We start from the raw sequence: 25,442 nt of genomic DNA on the forward strand, positions 1-25,442 counted from the left end.
GTTAGTTCGCACAGTAAAAGGAAAACCACGCAATTTCGAGGCAAACTTGTGTGGATCATTGTATTCTACTATTAAAATATCTTTCCAGCCATATCTGCATTTTATAAAAAAGGGTTACAAAGGCTTTTTATAGACCAACTCATCCGATCCAAGGCAACGTGTTCCTTTAAAGGACACACATATCACAGCTTCAACATTAGTGGTACTAGTTGGCCAGGCCTTCAGTGCGCTTAGATATTTTCCTTTTGAATTACTAAAGTGCATGTACATGTATCTCGACACTGCAAAGCATCCTATTGTCCATGTGTAATACATTTTGGAGCTTTGCGGTAGTACATGAAAGATGACCCACTATGCATGTATGTCAGGGGTTGCCCTTAACTTTTTTTTCAACTGGCCAGCAGGACCAGTTGGCTTGATTTTTCACTGGTCCGCCAGGTTTTTGACTGGTCCGTCAATTTTTTATGCTATTTTTTTTAAAACTAATAGTATTCTGTTGTATACCAACTGCTCGATTTTCGATCGTCGCTATTTCAAAATTCAACATGATTTGCAATGTCAACTTAACTGCACTGGAAGCCATACTTTATTTATGTGTACCAAGTTATTGTGTTCGTAAAGGATAATTAATTTGAGAGTATTTTTTCTTTAAAAATGTAATAACAATAGCGTTATTAAAATTAATTTAAAAACAGGTCAAATTATTTGTCAGAGCAAAATGATCTTTATTTAGGTAGTTTTTTTTTTAGTCCACGGTTTATTGTAAGCACTCATCATAAAAGTATTCCTAAGTAAGAAGAACTTTTTTATGAAGAAAAGAAAAATAGTGTTTTTACTATAAAAACACCCCAAAAACCACTTTAAAACCGACTGTTAAAATATCATTAACTTTTTATGTACTGCCTTCAAATCTACTGTGGGGGAGGGTTACGTGCGATCGCTCAAGTTATTTTATCATGTATAAACATTGCCTATTATTGTAGTTTTAATAAGTATTCATAAACATAATACATCGTACCGAAGTTCCCAAAATCTTCCCACTTTCATCCAGAAAAACCCCCAACAAATAGTAGACATCAAAAAAGTCCATGAAGAAGCATACGAGTTTGACGGTATTTTTGACGAGTTTGACGAGACGAGTTTGGCGTCTGTTTTGTGAACAAAATTTTCATTTAAAAAACGTTTTTAAATACAGCAAAAACAACTGCGTCTTTGCTTAACACATGATTGCATTCCAGAACCCAAGTCTTTCTTGAAATCAACCCGCAAAAAACCCCAAACAACCGCGCATTATACATGTATGTGACCAATAAAACCATGGATAAACTAGATCGCCCACCAATCGTCCGCAAAAAAAAACAAGCCCCAAATAACAACAAAATTACCCAAAATCAGGACGGAAGAACTTTACTAAACACAATTAAATACTCCTTTTTGCTCATCCAGAGTATCCTAACTTGGTAATTTTTGTTGAATGAAGCCTCACCGTCTCGCTCGTTTTTCGTAAACACGCTAGACTCTTATTCCCACACGGAAATCTGCTCCGTTGACCGACCATGCTGCTGACAGAATGTGTTTTGCTTTGTGGTCTTCTGTCAAGGCGATTGAAGCTAGTTTTGTAAGCTATTGCGTACTTTCACCAATAGAGGGCGTCTGTTCCCACGCTATCGGATATTCTGAAACGCCCTCTAGCGTTCAGTATTTCTTACACTTTCTGCCACACGTGAACTCATACGAAGACTATAAGCCTTTGCGTTGCATGATGGGATTTTGCGCTGTGTATGCGTGATCGTCGGAAGTTTGCCAGCGTTCAGCGGCACTTCGAGTAATTTTTATTATATTTTATCCAAACCTTGAGTGAATGTTTTTACATTTTATTCGAGCCTGAAAAATAGTTTAAAAATTGTCATAGTTCTGTAGTACCGCTGCCGATATTTTTGACTGGTCAGCCGGACCAGTTGGCAAGGTGTTTCAGCTGGTCCGCCGCGATTTCTACTGGCATTTGGCCAACGGACCTGCGCAGGGGTTTCCTTTAACTTTTTTTTTCAATCGCCCGCGAGTCAACCAAAATTCTCGATCGCCCGCAGGTTTTTTCACTAGCCCACATGTAATTATACACAAAATTTTCAAAACGAAAAAAAAAAAAAACTAGACATGATTGCATTTGTGCACAAATGCAGAGCTGTTTCGTTAATAACAATTTAAATTTTCTTGTCAACTGAATTTGAAATTCATTCTTTTTTTACAGCAGTTATGATTAATCCAGGCTATTTAAAAAAATAATTTGGATTATACCATGTTCGGATAGCAATTTATGTGTTAAAGGTGCAAAAATAGCAAAAATCATAAATTATCGTGTGATGACGTCATCATGACGTCATTTCATAATTCACGAGAGCTTGCCAATATCTAACAACCTACCAAGTTTCAACATAATCGCATAATTACTTCGGGAGTTAGATTAGTTCAAAAATTGCACCTTTAAGGCCGCGTCACGTAACCCCCAATGAAGTCATTGATCTGAAACTTCACACATATGATGGCTACCTGACAGTTAACGTGTGTGTAAAATTTGAAGTGATTACAAAAAACTTCACCACACACATCTTCAAAAAGTCCATTTTGACGAGTTTTCAACCTGCCGCTAGAGGGCGCTGTTGCATTTTGTGACGTCATCGATATTTTTTTGAACTGCCCACCCTTGCTAGACACATACGTCCCTGGAAAGCAACTTCATAACTTTTGCCACTTTTGAGTTACAGGGCACTTCCGTTTTTGGCCCGTTTCGACAGGAAGTAGAGGTCATGTGAGGTCACGCACATGAAACAAAATGAAGACCTTATTTATTCCTCCCCAATCCCGCAAACAGAAACCTACGGTCTCTTGTGGCTGATTTGTAATAAATTTTCAAACATTTAAAATACAACACCTTTAAGATGACGTCACGTGACTTCTGATTATGTCATAATGACATCCTTGTTTCGCAATGATCATTGCACCAATACCTTTCATCCCTGAAAATTTCATTGCAATTGCTTCTTGGGAACATTGCAAATCAGCACTTATATGAAATTTTTCTGAAGATGACAAATAAAAATAAAAACTAGACATGATTGCATTTGTGCACAAATGCAGAGCTGTTTCGTTAATAACAATTTAAGTTTTGTCAACTGAATTTGAAATTTTTTTTTTTTATAGCAGTTATGACTAATCCAGGCTATTAAAAAAAAAAAATTTGGATTATACCATGTTCGGATAGCAATTTATGTGTTAAAGGTGCAAAAATTTAAAAAATCATAAAATATCGTGAGATGACGTCACTATGACGTCGTTTCACAATTCACGAGAGTTTGCCAATATCTAACAACCTACCAAGTTTCAACATAATCGCATAATTACTTAGAGAGTTATATTAGTTCAAAAAGTGCACCTTTAAGGCCGCGTCACGTGACCCCCAATGACGTCATTGATCTGAAACTTCACACATATGATCGCTGCCTGACAGTTAACGTGTGTGTAAAATTTGAAGTGATTACAAAAAACTTCACCACACACATCTTCAAAAAGTCCATTTTGACGAGTTTTCAACCTGCCGCTAGAGGGCGCCGTTGCATTTTGTGACGTCATTGGTATTTTTTTTGAACTGCCCACCCTTGCCACGCACTAACATCGATAAAAGCAACTTCATATCTTTTTCCAATTTTGAATTAGAGGGCCACTTCCGGTTTCGACCGGAAGTAGAGGTCATGTGAGGTCACGCACACGAAACAAAATGAAGACCTTATTTATCCCTCCCCAATCCCGCAAACAGAAACCTACGGTCTCTTGTGGCTGATTTGTTATAAATTTTCAAACATTTAAAATACAACACCTTTAAGATGACGTCACGTGACTTCTGATTATGTCATAATGACATCCTTGTTTCGCAATGATCATTGCACCAATACCTTTCATCCCTGAAAATTTCATTGCAATTGCTCTTTGGGAACATTGCAAATCAGCACTTATATGAAATTTTTCTGAAGATGACAAATAAAAAAAAAAATAATAATAATAATAATAATAACTAGAGCTAAATTGCATTTGTGCACAAATGCAGAGCTGTTTCGTCAACAAAAATTTCAAATTTCTCAACTGAGTTTTAAATTTGTTGGGTATTCAAAGCAATTTTACCCAATGTGGCATAAATAAAAAATAATTTGGATTATACCATATTCAGATAGCAATTTATGTGTTAAAGGTGCAAAAATTGAAAAAATCATAAAAAATCATGTGATGACGTCATCATGACGTCCTTTAATATTTCATAAGAACTTGTCAATATCCAACAACCTACCAAGTTTCAACATGATCGCATAATTACTTAGGGAGTTATATTAGTTCAAAAAGTGCACCTTTAAGGCCGCGTCACGTGACCCCCGATGACGTCATTGATCTGAAACTTCACACATATGATGGCTGCCTGACAGTTAACTTGTGTGTAAAATTTAAAGTGATTACAAAAAACTTCACCACAGACATCTTCAAAAAGTCCATTTTGAAGAGTTTTCATCCTGCCGCTAGAGGGCGCCGTTGCAATTTGTGACGTCATTGGTATTTTTTTTGAACTGCCCACCCTTGCCACGCACTAACATCGTTAAAAGCAACTTCATATCTTTTTCCAATTTTGAATTAGAGGGCCACTTCCGGTTTCGACCGGAAGTAGAGGTCATGTGAGGTCACGCACACGAAACAAAATGAAGACCTTATTTATTCCTCCCCAATCCCGCAAACAGAAACCTACGGTCTCTTGTGGCTGATTTGTTATAAATTTTCAAACATTTAAAATACAACACCTTTAAGATGACGTCACGTGACTTCTGATTATGTCATAATGACATCCTTGTTTCGCAATGATCATTGCACCAATACCTTTCATCCCTGAAAATTTCATTGCAATTGCTCTTTGGGAACATTGCAAATCAGCACTTATATGAAATTTTTCTGAAGATGACAAATAAAAAAAAAAATAATAATAATAATAATAATAATAATAATAATAAAAAAAACTTTAACAAAAACAAGAGCTGTTTCGCTGCGCTTCGCTACGAAACAGCTAATAACTAGAGCTAAATTGCATTTGTGCACAAATGCAGAGCTGTTTCGTCAAAAAAAAATTCAAATTTCTCAACTGAGTTTTAAATTTGTTGGGTATTCAAAGCAATTTTGCCCAATGTGGCATAAATAAAAAATAATTTGGATTATACCATATTCAGATAGCAATTTATGTGTTAAAGGTGCAAAAATTGAAAAAATTATAAAAAATCATGTGATGACGTCATCATGACGTCCTTTAATATTTCATAAGAACTTGTCAATATCCAACAACCTACCAAGTTTCAACATGATCGCATAATTACTTAGGGAGTTATATTAGTTCAAAAAGTGCACCTTTAAGGCCGCGTCACGTGACCCCCGATGACGTCATTGATCTGAAACTTCACACATATGATGGCTGCCTGACAGTTAACGTGTGTGTAAAATTTGAAGTGATTACAAAAAACTTCACCACACACATCTTCAAAAAGTCCATTTTGACGAGTTTTCAACCTGCCGCTAGAGGGCGCTGTTGCATTTTGAGACGTCATTGGTATTTTTTTGAACTGCCCACCCTTGCCACGCACTAACATCGTTAAAAGCAACTTCATATCTTTTTCCAATTTTGAATTAGAGGGCCACTTCCGGTTTCGACCGGAAGTAGAGGTCATGTGAGGTCACGCACACGAAACAAAATGAAGACCTTATTTATCCCTCCCCAATCCCGCAAACAACAACCTACGGTCTCTTGTGGCTGATTTGTTATAAATTTTCAAACATTTAAAATACAACACCTTTAAGATGACGTCACGTGACTTCTGATTATGTCATAATGACATCCTTGTTTCGCAATGATCATTGCACCAATACCTTTCATCCCTGAAAATTTCATTGCAATTGCTCTTTGGGAACATTGCAAATCAGCACTTATATGAAATTTTTCTGAAGATGACAAATAAAAAAAAAAATAATAATAATAACTAGACATGATTGCATTTGTGCACAAATGCAGAGCTGTTTCGTTAATAAAAATTTAAATTTTGTCAACTGAATTTGAAATGTATTCTTTTTTTAAAGCAGTTATGACTAATCCAGGCTATTAAAAAAAAAAAAATTTGGATTATACCATGTTCGGATAGCAATTTATTCGTTAAAGGTGCAAAAATTGAAAAAAATCATAAAATATCGTGTGATGACGTCACTATGACGTCATTTCACAATTCACGAGAGCTTGCCAATATCTAACAACCTACCAAGTTTCAACATAATCGCATAATTACTTAGAGAGTTATATTAGTTCAAAAAGTGCACCTTTAAGGCCGCGTCACGTGACCCCCAATGACGTCATTGATCTGAAACTTCACACATATGATGGCTGCCTGACAGTTAACGTGTGTGTAAAATTTGAAGTGATTACAAAAAACTTCACCACACACATCTTCAAAAAGTCAATTTTGACGAGTTTTCAACCTGCCGCTAGAGGGCGCTGTTGTATTTTGTGACGTCATTGGTATTTTTTTTGAACTGCCCACCCTAGCCACGCACTAACATCGTTAAAAGCAACTTCATATCTTTTTCCAATTTTGAATTAGAGGGCCACTTCCGGTTTCGACCGGAAGTAGAGGTCATGTGAGGTCACGCACACGAAACAAAATGAAGACCTTATTTATCCCTCCCCAATCCCGCAAACAGAAACCTACGGTCTCTTGTGGCTGATTTGTTATAAATTTTCAAACATTTAAAATACAACACCTTTAAGATGACGTCACGTGACTTCTGATTATGTCATAATGACATCCTTGTTTCGCAATGATCATTGCACCAGAACCTTTCATCCCTGAAAATTTCATTGCAATTGCTCTTTGGGAACATTGCAAATCAGCACTTATATGGAATTTTTCTGAAGATGACAAATAAAAAAAAAAATAATAATAATAATAAAAAAAACTTTAACAAAAACAAGAGCTGTTTCGCTGCGCTGCGCTACGAAACAGCTAATAACTAGACATGATTGCATTTGTGCACAAATGCAGAGCTGTTTCGTTAATAACAATTTAAGTTTTGTCAACTGAATTTGAAATTTTTTTTTTTTTTATAGCAGTTATGACTAATCCAGGCTATTAAAAAAAAAAAATTTGGATTATACCATGTTCGGATAGCAATTTATGTGTTAAAGGTGCAAAAATTTAAAAAATCATAAAATATCGTGTGATGACGTCACTATGACGTCGTTGCACAATTCACGAGAGTTTGCCAATATCTAACAACCTACCAAGTTTCAACATAATCGCATAATTACTTAGAGAGTTATATTAGTTCAAAAAGTGCACCTTTAAGGCCGCGTCACGTGACCCCCAATGACGTCATTGATCTGAAACTTCACACATATGATGGCTGCCTGACAGTTAACATGTGTGTAAAATTTGAAGTGATTACAAAAAACTTCACCACACACATCTTCAAAAAGTCCATTTTGACGAGTTTTCAACCTGCCGCTAGAGGGCGCCGTTGCATTTTGTGACGTCATTGGTATTTTTTTTGAACTGCCCACCCTTGCCACGCACTAACATCGTTAAAAGCAACTTCATATCTTTTTCCAATTTTAAATTAGAGGGCCACTTCCGGTTTCGACCGGAAGTAGAGGTCATGTGAGGTCACGCACACGAAACAAAATGAAGACCTTATTTATTCCTCCCCAATCCCGCAAACAGAAACCTACGGTCTCTTGTGGCTGATTTGTTATAAATTTTCAAACATTTAAAATACAACACCTTTAAGATGACGTCACGTGACTTCTGATTATGTCATAATGACATCCTTGTTTCGCAATGATCATTGCACCAATACCTTTCATCCCTGAAAATTTCATTGCAATTGCTCTTTGGGAACATTGCAAATCAGCACTTATATGAAATTTTTCTGAAGATGACAAATAAAAAAAAAAATAATAATAATAATAAAAAAAACTTTAACAAAAACAAGAGCTGTTTCGCTGCGCTTCGCTACGAAACAGCTAATAATAAAAAAAACTTTAACAAAAACAAGAGCTGTTTCGCTGCGCTTCGCTACGAAACAGCTAATAAACTAGACATGATTGCATTTGTGCACAAATGCAGAGCTGTTTCGTTAATAAAAATTTAAATTTTGTCAACTGAATTTGAAATGTATTCTTTTTTAAAGCAGTTATGACTAATCCAGGCTATTAAAAAAAAAAAAATTTGGATTATACAATGTTCGGATAGCAATTTATTCGTTAAAGGTGCAAAAATTGAAAAAAATCATAAAATATCGTGTGATGACGTCACTATGACGTAGTTTCACAATTCACGAGAGCTTGCCAATATCTAACAACCTACCAAGTTTCAACATAATCGCATAATTACTCAGAGAGTTATATTAGTTCAAAAAGTGCACCTTTAAGGCCGCGTCACGTGACCCCCAATGACGTCATTGATCTGAAACTTCACACATATGATGGCTGCCTGACAGTTAACGTGTGTGTAAAATTTGAAGTGATTACAAAAAACTTCACCACACACATCTTCAAAATGTCCATTTTGACGAGTTTTCAACCTGCCACTAGAGGGCGCCATTGCATTTTGTGACGTCATTGGTTTTTTTTTTTGAACTGCCCACCCTTGCCACGCACTAACATCGTTAAAAGCAACTTCATATCTTTTTCCAATTTTGAATTAGAGGGCCACTTCCGGTTTCGACCGGAAGTAGAGGTCATGTGAGGTCACGCACACGAAACAAAATGAAGACCTTATTTATCCCTCCCCAATCCCGCAAACAGAAACCTACGGTCTCTTGTGGCTGATTTGTTATAAATTTTCAAACATTTAAAATACAACACCTTTAAGATGACGTCACGTGACTTCTGATTATGTCATAATGACATCCTTGTTTCGCAATGATCATTGCACCAATACCTTTCATCCCTGAAAATTTCATTGCAATTGCTCTTTGGGAACATTGCAAATCAGCACTTATATGAAATTTTTCTGAAGATGACAAATAAAAAAAATAATAACTAGACATGATTGCATTTGTGCACAAATGCAGAGCTGTTTCGTTAATAAAATGTTCAAATTTTCCCTCTTAATTTGAAATTCTCTTTGCATCAAAGCAGTTATGACAGTCCAGCCTATTTAAAAGAAAGAATTTGGATAATACCAAGTTCAGATAGCAATTTATGACTTAAAGGTGCAAAAATTGAAAAAATCATAAAATATCGTGTGATGACGTCACTATGACGTCATTTCACAATTCACGAGAGCTTGCCAATATCTAACAACCTACCAAGTTTCAACATAATCGCATAATTACTTAGAGAGTTATATTAGTTCAAAAAGTGCACCTTTAAGGCCGCGTCACGTGACCCCATATGACGTCATTGATCTGAAACTTCACACATATGATGTCTGCCTGACAGTTAATGTGTGTGTAAAATTTGAAGTGGTTACAAAAAACTTCACCACACACATCTTCAAAAAGTTCATTTTGGCGAGTTTTCAACCTGCCGCTAGAGGGCGCTGTTGCATTTTGTGACGTCATTGGTATTTTATTTGAACTGCCCACCCTTGCCAGGCACTAACATCGTTAAGAGCAACTTCATATCTTTTGCCAATTTTGAATTAGAGGGCCACTTCCGGTTTCGACCGGAAGTAGAGGTCATGTGAGGTCACGCACACGAAACAAAATGAAGACCTAATTTATTCCTCCCCAATCCCGCAAACAGAAACCTACGGTCTCTTGTGGCTGATTTGTTATAAATTTTCAAACATTTAAAATACAACACCTTTAAGATGACGTCACATGACTTCTGATTATGTCATAATGACATCCTTGTTTCGCAATGATCATTGCACCAATACCTTTCATCCCTGGAAATTTCATTGCAATTGCTCTTTGGGAACATTGCAAATCAGCACTTATATGAAATTTTTCTGAAGATGACAAATAAAAAAAAAAATAATAATAATAATAACTAGAGCTAAATTGCATTTGTGCACAAATGCAGAGCTGTTTCGTCAACAAAAATTTCAAATTTCTCAACTGAGTTTTAAATTTGTTGGGTATTCAAAGCAATTTTACCCAATGTGGCATAAATAAAAAATAATTTGGATTATACCATATTCAGATAGCAATTTATGTGTTAAAGGTGCAAAAATTGAAAAAATCATAAAAAATCTTGTGATGACGTCATCATGACGTCCTTTAAAATTTCATAAGAACTTGTCAATATCCAACAACCTACCAAGTTTCAACATATCGCATAATTACTTAGGGAGTTATATTAGTTCAAAAAGTGCACCTTTAAGGCCGCGTCACGTGACCCCCGATGACGTCATTGATCTGAAACTTCACACATATGATGGCTGCCTGACAGTTAACTTGTGTGTAAAATTTAAAGTGATTACAAAAAACTTCACCACAGACATCTTCAAAAAGTCCATTTTGAAGAGTTTTCATCCTGCCGCTAGAGGGCGCCGTTGCAATTTGTGACGTCATTGGTATTTTTTTTGAACTGCTCACCCTTGCCACGCACTAACATCGTTAAAAGCAACTTCATATCTTTTTCCAATTTTGAATTAGAGGGCCACTTCCGGTTTCGACCGGAAGTAGAGGTCATGTGAGGTCACGCACACGAAACAAAATGAAGACCTTATTTATTCCTCCCCAATCCCGCAAACAGAAACCTACGGTCTCTTGTGGCTGATTTGTTATAAATTTTCAAACATTTAAAATACAACACCTTTAAGATGACGTCACGTGACTTCTGATTATGTCATAATGACATCCTTGTTTCGCAATGATCATTGCACCAATACCTTTCATCCCTGAAAATTTCATTGCAATTGCTCTTTGGGAACATTGCAAATCAGCACTTATATGAAATTTTTCTGAAGATGACAAATAAAAAAAAAAATAATAATAATAATAATAATAATAACTAGAGCTAAATTGCATTTGTGCACAAATGCAGAGCTGTTTCGTCAAAAAAAAATTCAAATTTCTCAACTGAGTTTTAAATTTGTTGGGTATTCAAAGCAATTTTGCCCAATGTGGCATAAATAAAAAATAATTTGGATTATACCATATTCAGATAGCAATTTATGTGTTAAAGGTGCAAAAATTGAAAAAATTATAAAAAATCATGTGATGACGTCATCATGACGTCCTTTAATATTTCATAAGAACTTGTCAATATCCAACAACCTACCAAGTTTCAACATGATCGCATAATTACTTAGGGAGTTATATTAGTTCAAAAAGTGCACCTTTAAGGCCGCGTCACGTGACCCCCGATGACGTCATTGATCTGAAACTTCACACATATGATGGCTGCCTGACAGTTAACGTGTGTGTAAAATTTGAAGTGATTACAAAAAACTTCACCACACACATCTTCAAAAAGTCCATTTTGACGAGTTTTCAACCTGCCGCTAGAGGGCGCTGTTGCATTTTGAGACGTCATTGGTATTTTTTTTGAACTGCCCACCCTTGCCACGCACTAACATCGTTAAAAGCAACTTCATATCTTTTTCAAATTTTGAATTAGAGGGCCACTTCCGGTTTCGACCGGAAGTAGAGGTCATGTGAGGTCACGCACACGAAACAAAATGAAGACCTTATTTATCCCTCCCCAATCCCGCAAACAGAAACCTACGGTCTCTTGTGGCTGATTTGTTATAAATTTTCAAACATTTAAAATACAACACCTTTAAGATGACGTCACGTGACTTCTGATTATGTCATAATGACATCCTTGTTTCGCAATGATCATTGCACCAATACCTTTCATCCCTGAAAATTTCATTGCAATTGCTCTTTGGGAACATTGCAAATCAGCACTTATATGAAATTTTTCTGAAGATGACAAATAAAAAAAATAATAATAATAATAATAATAATAATAATAAAAAAAACTTTAACAAAAACAAGAGCTGTTTCGCTGCGCTTCGCTACGAAACAGCTAATAATAAAAAAAACTTTAACAAAAACAAGAGCTGTTTCGCTGCGCTTCGCTACGAAACAGCTAATAATAATAACTAGAGCTAAATTGCATTTGTGCACAAATGCAGAGCTGTTTCGTCAACAAAAATTTCAAATTTCTCAACTGAGTTTTAAATTTGTTGGGTATTCAAAGCAATTTTACCCAATGTGGCATAAATAAAAAATAATTTGGATTATACCATATTCAGATAGCAATTTATGTGTTAAAGGTGCAAAAATTGAAAAAATCATCAAAAATCATGTGATGACGTCATCATGACGTCCTTTAATATTTCATAAGAACTTGTCAATATCCAACAACCTACCAAGTTTCAACATGATCGCATAATTACTTAGGGAGTTATATTAGTTCAAAAAGTGCACCTTTAAGGCCGCGTCACGTGACCCCCGATGACGTCATTGATCTGAAACTTCACACATATGATGGCTGCCTGACAGTTAACTTGAGTGTAAAATTTAAAGTGATTACAAAAAACTTCACCACAGACATCTTCAAAAAGTCCATTTTGAAGAGTTTTCATCCTGCCGCTAGAGGGCGCCGTTGCAATTTGTGACGTCATTGGTATTTTTTTTGAACTGCCCACCCTTGCCACGCACTAACATCGTTAAAAGCAACTTCATATCTTTTTCCAATTTTGAATTAGAGGGCCACTTCCGGTTTCGACCGGAAGTAGAGGTCATGTGAGGTCACGCACACGAAACAAAATGAAGACCTTATTTATTCCCCCCCAATCCCGCAAACAGAAACCTACGGTCTCTTGTGGCTGATTTGTTATAAATTTTCAAACATTTAAAATACAACACCTTTAAGATGACGTCACGTGACTTCTGATTATGTCATAATGACATCCTTGTTTCGCAATGATCATTGCACCAATACCTTTCATCCCTGAAAATTTCATTGCAATTGCTCTTTGGGAACATTGCAAATCAGCACTTATATGAAATTTTTCTGAAGATGACAAATAAAAAAAATAATAATAATAATAATAATAATAAAAAAACTTTAACAAAAACAAGAGCTGTTTCGCTGCGCTTCGCTACGAAACAGCTAATAATAAAAAAAACTTTAACAAAAACAAGAGCTGTTTCGCTGCGCTTCGCTACGAAACAGCTAATAATAAAAACTTTAACAAAAACAAGAGCTGTTTCGCTGCGCTTCGCTACGAAACAGCTAATAATAACAATAACTAGACATGATTGCATTTGTGCACAAATGCAGAGCTGTTTCGTTAATAACAATTTAAATTTTGTCAACTGAATTTGAAATTTATTCTTTTTTTAAAGCAGTTATGACTAATCCAGGCTATTAAAAAAAAAAGATTTTTGGATAATACCATGTTCGGATAGCAATTTATTCGTTAAAGTTGCAAAAATTGAAAAAATCATAAAATATCGTGTGATGACGTCACTATGACGTCATTTCACAATTCACGAGAGCTTGCCAATATCTAACAACCTACCAAGTTTCAACATAATCGCATAATTACTTAGAGAGTTATATTAGTTCAAACAGTGCACCTTTAAGGCCGCGTCACGTGACCCCCAATGACGTCATTGATCTGAAACTTCACACATATGATGGCTGCCTGACATTTAACATGTGTGTAAAATTTGAAGTGATTACAAAAAACTTCACCACACACATCTTCAAAAAGTCCATTTTGACGAGTTTTCAACCTGCCGCTAGAGGGCGCCGTTGCATTTTGTGACGTCATTGTTTTTTTTTGAACTGCCCACCCTTGCCACGCACTAACATCGTAAAAAGCAACTTCATATCTTTTTCCAATTTTGAATTAGAGGGCCACTTCCGGTTTCGACCGGAAGTAGAGGTCATGTGAGGTCACGCACACGAAACAAAATGAAGACCTTATTTATTCCTCCCCAATCCCGCAAAGAGAAACCTACGGTCTCTTGTGGCTGATTTGTTATAAATTTTCAAACATTTAAAATACAACACCTTTAAGATGACGTCACGTGACTTCTGATTTATGTCATAATGACATCCTTGTTTCGCAATGATCATTGCACCAATACCTTTCATCCCTGAAAATTTCATTGCAATTGCTCTTTGGGAACATTGCAAATCAGCACTTATATGAAATTTTTCTGAAGATGACAAATAAATTAAAAAAAAATAATAATAATAATAAACTAGAGCTAAATTGCATTTGTGCACAAATGCAGAGCTGTTTCGTCAAAAAAAAATTCAAATTTCTCAACTGAGTTTTAAATTTGTTGGGTATTCAAAGCAATTTTGCCCAGTGTGGCATAAATAAAAAATAATTTGGATTATACCATATTCAGATAGCAATTTATGTGTTAAAGGTGCAAAAATTGAAAAAATTATAAAAAATCATGTGATGACGTCATCATGACGTCCTTTAATATTTCATAAGAACTTGTCAATATCCAACAACCTACCAAGTTTCAACATGATCGCATAATTACTTAGGGAGTTATACTAGTTCAAAAAGTGCACCTTTAAGGCCGCGTCATGTGACCCCCGATGACGTCATTGATCTGAAACTTCACACATATGATGGCTGCCTGACAGTTAACGTGTGTGTAAAATTTGAAGTGATTACAAAAAACTTCACCACACACATCTTCAAAAAGTCCATTTTGACGAGTTTTCAACCTGCCGCTAGAGGGCGCTGTTGCATTTTGAGACGTCATTGGTATTTTTTTTGAACTGCCCACCCTTGCCACGCACTAACATCGTTAAAAGCAACTTCATATCTTTTTCCAATTTTGAATTAGAGGGCCACTTCCGGTTTCGACCGGAAGTAGAGGTCATGTGAGGTCACGCACACGAAACAAAATGAAGACCTTATTTATCCCTCCCCAATCCCGCAAACAGAAACCTACGGTCTCTTGTGGCTGATTTGTTATAAATTTTCAAACATTTAAAATACAACACCTTTAAGATGACGTCACGTGACTTCTGATTATGTCATAATGACATCCTTGTTTCGCAATGATCATTGCACCAATACCTTTCATCCCTGAAAATTTCATTGCAATTGCTCTTTGGGAACATTGCAAATCAGCACTTATATGAAATTTTTCTGAAGATGACAAATAAAAAAAAAAATAATAATAATAATAATAATAATAATAATAATAAAAACTTTAACAAAAACAAGAGCTGTTTCGCTGCGCTTCGCTACGAAACAGCTAAAAAAACTTTAACAAAAACAAGAGCTGTTTCGCTGCGCTTCGCTACGAAACAGCTAATAATAATAATAATAAAAAAAACTTTAACAAAAACAAGAGCTGTTTCGCTGCGCTTCGCTACGAAACAGCTAAAAAAACTTTAACAAAAACAAGAGCTGTTTCGCTGCGCTTCGCTACGAAACAGCTAATAAAAAAAACTTTAACAAAAACAAGAGCTGTTTCGCTGCGCTTCGCTACGAAACAGCTAATAATAATAAAAAACTTTAACAAAAACAAGAGCTGTTTCGCTGCGCTGCGCTACGAAACAGCTAATAATAATAAAAAAACTTTAACAAAAACAAGAGCTGTTTCGCTGCGCTTCGCTACGAAACAGCTAATAATAATAATAAAAAAACTTTAACAAAAACAAGAGCTGTTTCGCTGCGCTTCGCTACGAAACAGCTAACTAGACATGATTGCATTTGTGCACAAATGCAGAGCTGTTTCGTTAATAACAATTTAAATTTTGTCAACTGAATTTGAAATTTATTCTTTTTTTAAAGCAATTATGACTAATCCAGGCTATTAAAAAAAAAAAAATTGGATTATACCATGTTCGGATAGCAATTTATTCGTTAAAGGTGCAAAAATTGAAAAAATCATAAAATATCGTGTGATGACGTCACTATGACGTCATTTCACAATTCATGAGAGCTTGCCAATATCTAACAACCTACCAAGTTTCAACATAATCGCATAATTACTTAGAGGGTTATATGAGTTCACAAAGTGCACCTGTAAGGCCGCGTCACGTGACCCCCAATGACGTCATTGATCTGAAATTTCACACATACAAAAAACAGTACCAGCCGCAAGTAATTCCAAACCCCCGCGAGTTCGGAACGGGTACCCGCGAGTAAACTGCGTGGCGGGTACGGGGACCCCCGCACCCCCGCGGGTATTTTGCGGGGACGGAACGGGCTCCACGCGAGCGGTGGTACTTGCGAGTGGCAAGTTTTGCGGGGCCAAACAAGGTCCCCGCAACAAGTCTAGTAATAACTTCACGCATGGGTTAGCATGAATACCTTCAATGATAATAGGGAAGGCGGCCTGAATAATTGTACACAAAAGAATTCTTTAATGCCGCTTGAGACTTTGAAGAATGTCCGTTTCCGTCTTTTAATAATGCCGGCATTCGAGTTGGGGTACATTTTTTTACAAGTTAAAAATGTCCGACCTCCCCTCCTAGTTATATTTTTGCCGTCCTGGGACAATGAACAATTTTTTTTAAAGGTAAAATGGCCGCTGTATTCCGACTGATAGTATTGCTGGCATTCGAGTTGGGGAACATTTTTTTTAAGTTAAGAATGTCGGACCTCCCCTTGTTGTTATATTTTTGACAATTTTTTGTAATGGCAGAATGTCCGTTTCTTTCTTTTAATAGTGCCGGCATTCGAGTTTTTTTTTTTTTTGTTTACAAGCTAATAATGTCGACCTAACCTCGTTGTTTTTATTTTTGCCGTTGTGGGGAAAATGCATTTAATATTTTTCTTTTAAATGGTAGAATGTCCGTCATTTAATATTGCCGGCATTCAATTTGGGGAACATTTTTTTACAAGTTCAAAATGTCGGACCTACCCTCGTTGTTATATTTTTGCCGTTGTGGAACAATGCATTTAATATTTTTCTTTTAAATGGTAGAAGGTCTGTATTCCGTCTTTTAATGTTGCCGGCATTCCAGTATTGGGGAACATTTTTATCAAGCTAATAATGCCGAACCTACACTCGTTGTTATATTTTTGCCGTTGTGGGTAAATGCATTTAATAATTTTCTTTTAAAAGGTAGAATGTCCGTTTTCCGACTTTTAACATTGCCGGCATTCGAGTTGGGGAAAATTTTTTTTACACGTTCAGAATGTCGGACCTCCCCTCGTTGTTATATTTTTGCCGTTGTGGGAAAATGCATTTAATATTTTTCCTTTAAAAGGTAGAATGTCCGTATTCCGTCTTTAAATATCGCCAACATTCGTGTTGGGGAACATTTGTTTACAAGCTAATAATGTCGGACCTACCCTCGTTGTTATATTTTTTGCCCTTGTGGGAAAATGCATTTAATATTTTTCTTTTAAATGGTAGAATGTCCGTCTTCCGACGTTTAACATTGTCGGCATTCGAGTTGGGGAACATGTTTTTTACAGGCTAATAATGTCGGACCTACCCTCGTTGTTATATTTTTGCCGTTGTGGGAAATGCATTTAATAATTTTCTTTTAAAAGATAGAATGTCCGTTTTCAGACTTTTAATATTGCCGGCATTCGAGTTAGGGAACATTTTTTTTTTTACAAATGTCGGACCTACCCTCGTTAAATTTTTGTCGTTGTGGGAAAATGCATTTAACATTATCTTTTAAATGGTAGAATGTCCGTCTTCCGACTTTTAATATTGCCCGCATTCCAGTATTGGGGAACATTTTTTTTACAAGCTAATAATGTCGGACCTAGTTGTTATATTTTTGCCGTTGTGGGAAAATGCATTTAATATTTTTCCTTTAAAAGGTAGAATGTCCGTATTCCGACTTTTATTGTTTTAATATTGCCGGCATTCGAGTTGGGGAACATTTTTTTACAAGCTATATGTCGGACCTAACATCGTTATATGTTTGCTGTTGTGGGAAAATGCATTTAATATTTTTCTTTTAAATGGTAGAATGTCCGTATTCCGTCTTTTAATATTTTTCGCATTCCAGTATTGGGGAACATTTTTAACAAGCTATTAATGTCGGACCTAACCTCGTTATATGTTTGCTGTTGTGGGAAAATGCATTTAATATTTTTCTTTTAAAAGGTAGAATGTCCGTATTCCGACTTTTATTGTTTTAATATTGCCGGCATTCGAGTTGGGGAACATTTTTTTACAAGCTAATAATGTCGTACCTAGTTGTATTTTTGCCGTTGTGGGAAAATGCATTTAATATTTTTCTTGTAAATTGTAGAATGTCCGTATTCCGACTTTTAATATTGCCCGTATTCCAGTATTGGGGAACATTTGTTTTCAAGTTAAGAATGTCGGACATCCCCTCTTTGTTGTATTTTTGCCGTTGTATGACAGATAAAGATGTTTCCAAGATTTGGGACATTTTTTAAATTTGAACATATTCAGAAAATTGACAGATTTGTATGTTTTCAGTGAATTTTCTCTACAGAATCAGGGAGGGTTGGCAGTTCTGCTATGTATCGAATGCTTCCTTTTCTCTGCCCTTTCTCTGTAAATAATATGGGTTGCTTGTTATGTCTCATTGAAAACAGTAAGACATGACAACAAGCATGATGTTGCTGGGGAATGCTTGCAACCAGTAGCAGGAAGTGTCCCATAAAACCTTTATATTGTGTCTTCCTTTACAACGCCAGACCATGGCCAGACACAGCAAGTGCATCGCAGACAATGCACGGCAGGAGCTGTTTAGTGAGGTGTTGGTCGGCCATTGTTTGGCAATGTTGAAAATGTTTACCCCTTACATGACGAGTCAGCCATGGAGGTAGAAGAGTCAGCTAATCCGCAACGGAGGTGCGAACGCAGCTTTATTGTGAAGACGTTTTTGTTGTTGGGGTGGGGGGGGGGGGGGGGGCGTCGTTCTATTACATAGAAGAAAATGAGCACCAACTGCATGTAAAGGTTACTCAACTGTTGCGTCTGGATGGAAACATTATTCTGGTTTATTTTGGTTGAGAATTTAGATTAAATTTTAAGCAGCCTTTTTGCCAGATTCTAGAAGTCTACAGGCTTTTATCATTTTGTTTAATTTTTGATTTACCTTTGATGACCCAATTTTGTGCTTAACAGTAAACGTTTGTATTTTGTTGACCCAGTAAAGTCAATAAACAATGTCGGCATCAAGAGCTATATACGGTATCAGTTAAATCATGGAGGTAGAATAATACCTCTTAATGGTTAAATGTATTTTATTACCTATCCCCCTTTCCAGAAAATAAGTAAATATAGATCTTTGGTAAAATTTGCAATTCAGTAATCCATGTTGCAAAAATGTTGAAGAGGTTAAGTTGCCGGTTGTTGCCATCATATTTTTACTGAACAGAAAGTGTTTGTTAAAATATTTATATTATTCAAAGTTTGTTCGAATTTGCTTTGTTCTTTAATCTGATTAACAATAAATACACATTAGGAAGGATAACCCTGTAATATTCATTATATTCAAAACGTTCTTTGTAAACATTTTCCACATCGCGATGTTTACCCGTCGTCGTCGGGTACAACAACAACCGCAGCCCACAACAACCGCAGCCCGGTCACCCGAGTTCAATTACACCTCTATATAAAAATAGAAAAGAGGAACAAGGTTTTAATGAGTTTTTTTAAAGTCTATATAGGAGGGGATCTCTGATGTGGATAGGGAGTTAATTATATTTTGTAAAATCCTCTAAAGTTATCGATCACTCATACAACATAACATGCATATTATTTCAGAATCACAGTTCCAAAATGTAAAATTCTAGAACTGTACTGCTACCAACAAAGCAAAATTAACATGTTTCAACTAGTGACAAACAATTGCACATTGTATGTTACATTTGCATAGGGGATAAAGAATAATAGTTTTGTTTTTTTTACCACTAAGTACATTGTACACCGATTAGTACGGTACTTTCCCGAGTCCTGCCAAAAAACACTGGCTTTTAATGTAAAGGTTTATTAAGGCAAGGCCAACAAAACCTTGCTCCAACCATGGAGGTAGATATAAACGAGACCATCTACCAAAAGAAAAACCAGAATGCCCCCCCCCCCCCGCCCCCAAAAAGAAAAAAAAAATGAGAAAAAAAAAAGCCGGCCACTCCAGGCCTCACAGCCAGCGACAACATTCGCTTAGATGTGCCGCAATCATAAAAAAGTTATACAAAATTGTTACACCGTGTTGTAAATTGATACTAAGTATAACAATACTTAAACATTTTTGCTTTGTACGCCGCCTGCTCACACTGTTTGACAAAAACTGTGACTCCTTAAGCTTATCATCAGCAATATTAAAAGACGGAATATGGACATTCTATCTTAAAAGAAAAAAATGTTTAAATGCATTTTCCCTCAACGGTAAAAATATAACAACGAGGGGAGGTCCGACATTTTGAACTTGTAAACAAATGTTCCCCGACTCGAATGCCGGCAGTATTAAAAGACGGAATACGGACATAAAAGAAAAATGTTTAAATCCATTTTCCCACAACGGCAAAAATATGAAACGAGGGGAGGTCCGACATTTTTAACTTGTAAACAATGTTCCCGAACTGGAATGCCGGTAATATTAAAAGATGGAATACGGACATTCTACCTTAAAAAAAAAGGTCTAAGTAAAATTTCCCACAACGGCAAAAAATAGAACAACGAGGGGAGGTCCGACATTTTGAGCGTGAAAAATAATTTTTCCCAACTGGAATACCGGCAATATTAAAAGATGGAATACGGACATTCTACCTTAAAAGAAAAATGATTAAATGCATTTCCCCACAACGGCAAAAATATAACAACGAGGGGAGGTCCGACATTCTTAAAGTGTAAAATAATGTTCCCCAACAGGAATGCCGGCAATATTAAAAGATGGAATACGGACATTCTACCTTAAAAGAAAACTGTTTAAGTAAATTATCCCACAACGGCAAAAATCTAACAACGAGGGGAGGTCCGACATTTTGAACTTGTAAAAAAAAAGTTCCCCAACTCGAATGCCGGCAATATTAAAAGTTGGATTATAGACATTCTACCTTAAAAGAAAAATGTTTAAGTAAATTTTCCCACAACGGAAAAAATATAACAACGAGGGGAGGTCCGACATTTTTAACTTGTCAAAAAATGTCCCCGACTCGAATGCCGGCAATATTAAAAGACGGAATATGGACATTCTACCTTAAAAGAAAAATGATTAAATGCATTTCCCCACAACGGCAAAAATATAACAACGAGGGGAGGTCCGACATTCTTAAATTGTAAAATAATGTTCCCCAACAGGAATGCCGGCAATATTAAAAGATGGAATACGGACATTCTACCTTAAAAGAAAACTGTTTAAGTAAATTTTCCCACAACGGCAAAAGTCTAACAACGAGGGGAGGTCCGACATTTTGAACTTGTAAAAAAAATGTTCCCCAACTCGAATTCCGGCAATATTAAAAGATGCAATACGGACATATTACCTTAAAAGAAAAATGATTAAATGCATTTCCCCACAACGGCAAAAATATAACAACGAGGGGAGGTCCGACATTCTTAACGTGTAAAATAATGTTCCCCAACTGGAATGCCGGCAATATTAAAAGATGGAATACGGTCATTCTACCTTAAAAGAAAACTGGACGGCAATTTAAAAAAAAATCCAGTGTCGAAACCAAATGGTTGCGTAAAAAAAATTATACAATGCTGGAAAGTTTTGAAATGGCATAAATTAAAAAGACGAGTAGGCCTATGGACATTCTTTTCTTACCAACTAATTGTTTCGTAAGTAATATACAAATGTCCCACAACCACAAGTTATTAAAAAGATGGAAGTTATATTAGAGAATGGAGGAGGAATGATTGCAATACAATCATGCCAAGCTCGTTTCCACGGGTCAGGAATCCACACTCAGTCATGTTTTATGTAAACGCTGGCAACGAGTGTGAGGAATAAGGGGAAATCCCAGACTGAGCAATATTTGGAGAAACACGTGCACGATGTCACGGACCCTCATTGGACAACACTTTCGGTTGCCACTTTTCATGAATGAAGTGAACGGGATCAAATCGTTGAATCATTTGACTGGTTGCCCTAGAAATATTGTGTAGGCACCTGGTGGATACAATTGCAAGGACAACATTAACTGTAATCTCCAGAATAAGAAAAGCTGGGAAGGTGATGAGAAAATCGTCTCAACATGTGCTGTGCTGTGCCAAACGTCATTTTGGTAAAGAAAATATGAATTTGTAAGAGTGGAAATAAAGACACAAGACACAGGTGTGGTATTTTATTTACTCTTAATAGTGAAATATACCGTTGAATTTTTTTTAGTGAGGTGTGTACTCCATGAAATAAACCTCCAAACGAACGGCAGCAATATGTTTCATGGGTATACAGCACTCGCTGTTGTATTCAACACAACAGCTTTATGCATCAGTGATTGCCAAACAAAGGCCCTCGTTGAGCCCACGAAGCCGTTTGCGGGTTGCGGGGGCCATTTGCGAGGCCCCGCAAATCTCTTGCGTGGTCCCCGTTAATTTTCTCGTGGGCCCCCTCACCCCCGCGGGTATTTTGCGGGGGTCCCCGCCACGTACTCGTTGCCCCTCGCGGGTTACCCGCGGGGGCTTGGAATTACTTGCGGCTGGTGCTGATGATGGCTGCCTGACAGTTAACGTGTGTGTAAAATTTGAAGTGATTACAAAAAACTTCACCACACACATCTTCAAAAAGTCCATTTTGATGAGTTTTCAACCTGCCGCTAGAGGGCGCCGTTGCATTATGTGACGTCATTGGTATTTTTTTTGAACTGCCCACCCTTGCCAGGCACTAACATCGTTCAAAGCAACTTCATATCTTCTGCCAATTTTGAATTAGAGGGCCACTTCCGGTTTCGACCGGAAGTAGAGGTCATGTGAGGTCACGCACACGAAACAAAATGAAGACCTAATTTATCCCTGCCCAATCCCGCAAACAAAAACCTACGGTCTCTTGTGGCTGATTTGTTATAATTTTTCAAACATTTAAAATACAACACCTTTAAGATGATATCACGTGACTTCTGATTATGTCATAATGACATCCTTGTTTTACAATGATCATTGCACCAATACCTTTCATCCCTGAAAATTTCATTGCAATTGCTCTTTTGGAACATTGCAAATCAGCACTTATATGAAATTTTTCTGAAGATGACAAATAAAAAAAAAAAAAATAATAATAATAACTAGAGCTAAATTGCATTTGTGCACAAATGCAGAGCTGTTTCGTCAACAAAAATTTAAAATTTCTCAACTGAGTTTTAAATTTGTTGGGTATTCAAAGCAATTTTGCCCAATGTGGCATAAATAAAGAATAATTTGGATTATACCATATTCAGATAGCAATTTATGTGTTAAAGGTGCAAAAATTGAAAAAATCATAAAAAATCATGTGATGACGTCATCATGACGTCCTTTAATATTGCATAAGAACTTGTCAATATCCAACAACCTACCAAGTTTCAACATGATCGCATAATTACTTAGGGAGTTATATTAGTTCAAAAAGTGCACCTTTAAGGCCGCGTCACGTGACCCCCGATGACGTCATTGATCTGAAACTTCACACATATGATGGCTGCCTGACAGTTAACGTGTGTGTAAAATTTAAAGTGATTACAAAAAACTTCACCACACACATCTTCAAAAAGTCCATTTTGAAGAGTTTTTAACCTGCCGCTAGAGGGCGCTGTTGCATTATGTGACGTCATTGGTATTTTTTTTTAACTGCCCACCCTTGCCACGCACTAACATCGTTAAAAGCAACTTCATATCTTTTTCCAATTTTGAATTAGAGGGCGACTTCCGGTTTCGACCGGATGTAGGGCCACTTCCGGTTTCGACCGGAAGTAGAGGTCATGTGAGGTCACGCTCACGAAACAAAATGAAGACCTTATTTATCCCTCCCCAATCCCGCAAACAGAAACCTACGGTCTCTTGTGGCTGATTTGTTATAAATTTTCAAACATTTAAAATACAACACCTTTAAGATGACGTCACGTGATTTCTGATTATGTCATAATGACATCCTTATTTCGCAATGATCATTGCACCAATACCTTTCATCCCTGAAAATTTCATTGCAATTGCTCTTTGGGAACATTGCAAATCAGCACTTATATGAAATTTTTCTGAAGATGACAAATAAAAAAAAAAACTAGACATGATTGCATTTGTGCACAAATGCAGAGCTGTTTCGTTAATAACAGGTTAAATTTTGTCAACTGAATTTGAAATTTATTCTTTTTTTAAAGCAGTTATGACTAATCCAGGCTATTTAAAAAAAAATTTTTTGGATTATACCATGTTCGGATAGCAATTTTTTCGTTAAAGGTGCAAAAATTGAAAAAATCATAAAATATCGTGTGATGACGTCATTATGACGTCATTTCATAATTCACGAGAACTTGCCAATACCTAACAACCTACCAAGTTTCAACATAATCGCATAATTACTTAGAGAGTTATATTAGTTCAAAATGTGCACCTTTAAGGCCGCGTCACGTGACCTCCAATGACGTCATTGATCTGAAACTTCACACATATGATGGCTGCCTGACAGTTAACGTGTGTGTAAAATTTAAAGTGATTACAAAAAACTTCACCACACACATCTTCAAAAAGTCCATTTTGACGAGTTTTCAACCTGCCGCTAGAGGGCGCCGTTGCATTTTGTGACGTCATTGGTATTTTTTTTGAACTGCCCACCCTTGCCACGCACTAACAATGTTAAAAGCAACTTCATATCTTTTTCCAATTTTGAATTAGAGGGCCACTTCCGGTTTCGACCGGAAGTAGAGGTCATGTGAGGTCACGCACACGAAACAAAATGAAGGCCTTATTTATCCCTCCCCAATCCCGCAAACAGAAACCTACGGTCTCTTGTGGCTGATTTGTTATAAATTTTCAAACATTTAAAATACAACACCTTTAAGATGACGTCACGTGACTTCTGATTATGTCATAATGACATCCTTGTTTCGCAATGATCATTGCACTAATACCTTTCATCCCTGAAAATTTCATTGCAATTGCTCTTTGGGAACATTGCAAATCAGCACTTATATGAAATTTTTCTGAAGATGACAAATAAAAAAAAAAATAATAATAATAATAATAATAATAATAAAAAAAACTTTAACAAAAACAAGAGCTGTTTCGCTGCGCTTCGCTACGAAACAGCTAATAATAAAAAAAACTTTAACAAAAACAAGAGCTGTTTCGCTGCGCTGCGCTACGAAACAGCTAAAAAAAAAATAATAATAATAATAACTAGACATGATTGCATTTGTGCACAAATGCAGAGCTGTTTCGTTAATAACAGGTTAAATTTTGTCAACTTAATTTGAAATTTCATCTTTTTTTAAAGCAGTTATTACTAATCCAGTCTATTAAAAAAAAAAATTTGAATTATACCATGTTCGGATAGC

At 36.3% G+C, this 25,442-nt stretch overlaps 1 protein-coding gene across 1 annotated transcript in view; it reads left to right on the forward strand.

Moving 5' to 3' along the window:
- The window catches only part of LOC139953171 (small nuclear ribonucleoprotein F), a 41,802-nt gene that overhangs the window by 2,673 nt on the left and 13,687 nt on the right, over window positions 1-25,442 (forward strand). The window lies entirely within an intron of this gene.

This window comes from Asterias amurensis, chromosome 2, assembly GCF_032118995.1.
Source record: "Asterias amurensis chromosome 2, ASM3211899v1".
Taxonomy (NCBI): Eukaryota; Metazoa; Echinodermata; class Asteroidea; order Forcipulatida; family Asteriidae; genus Asterias; species Asterias amurensis.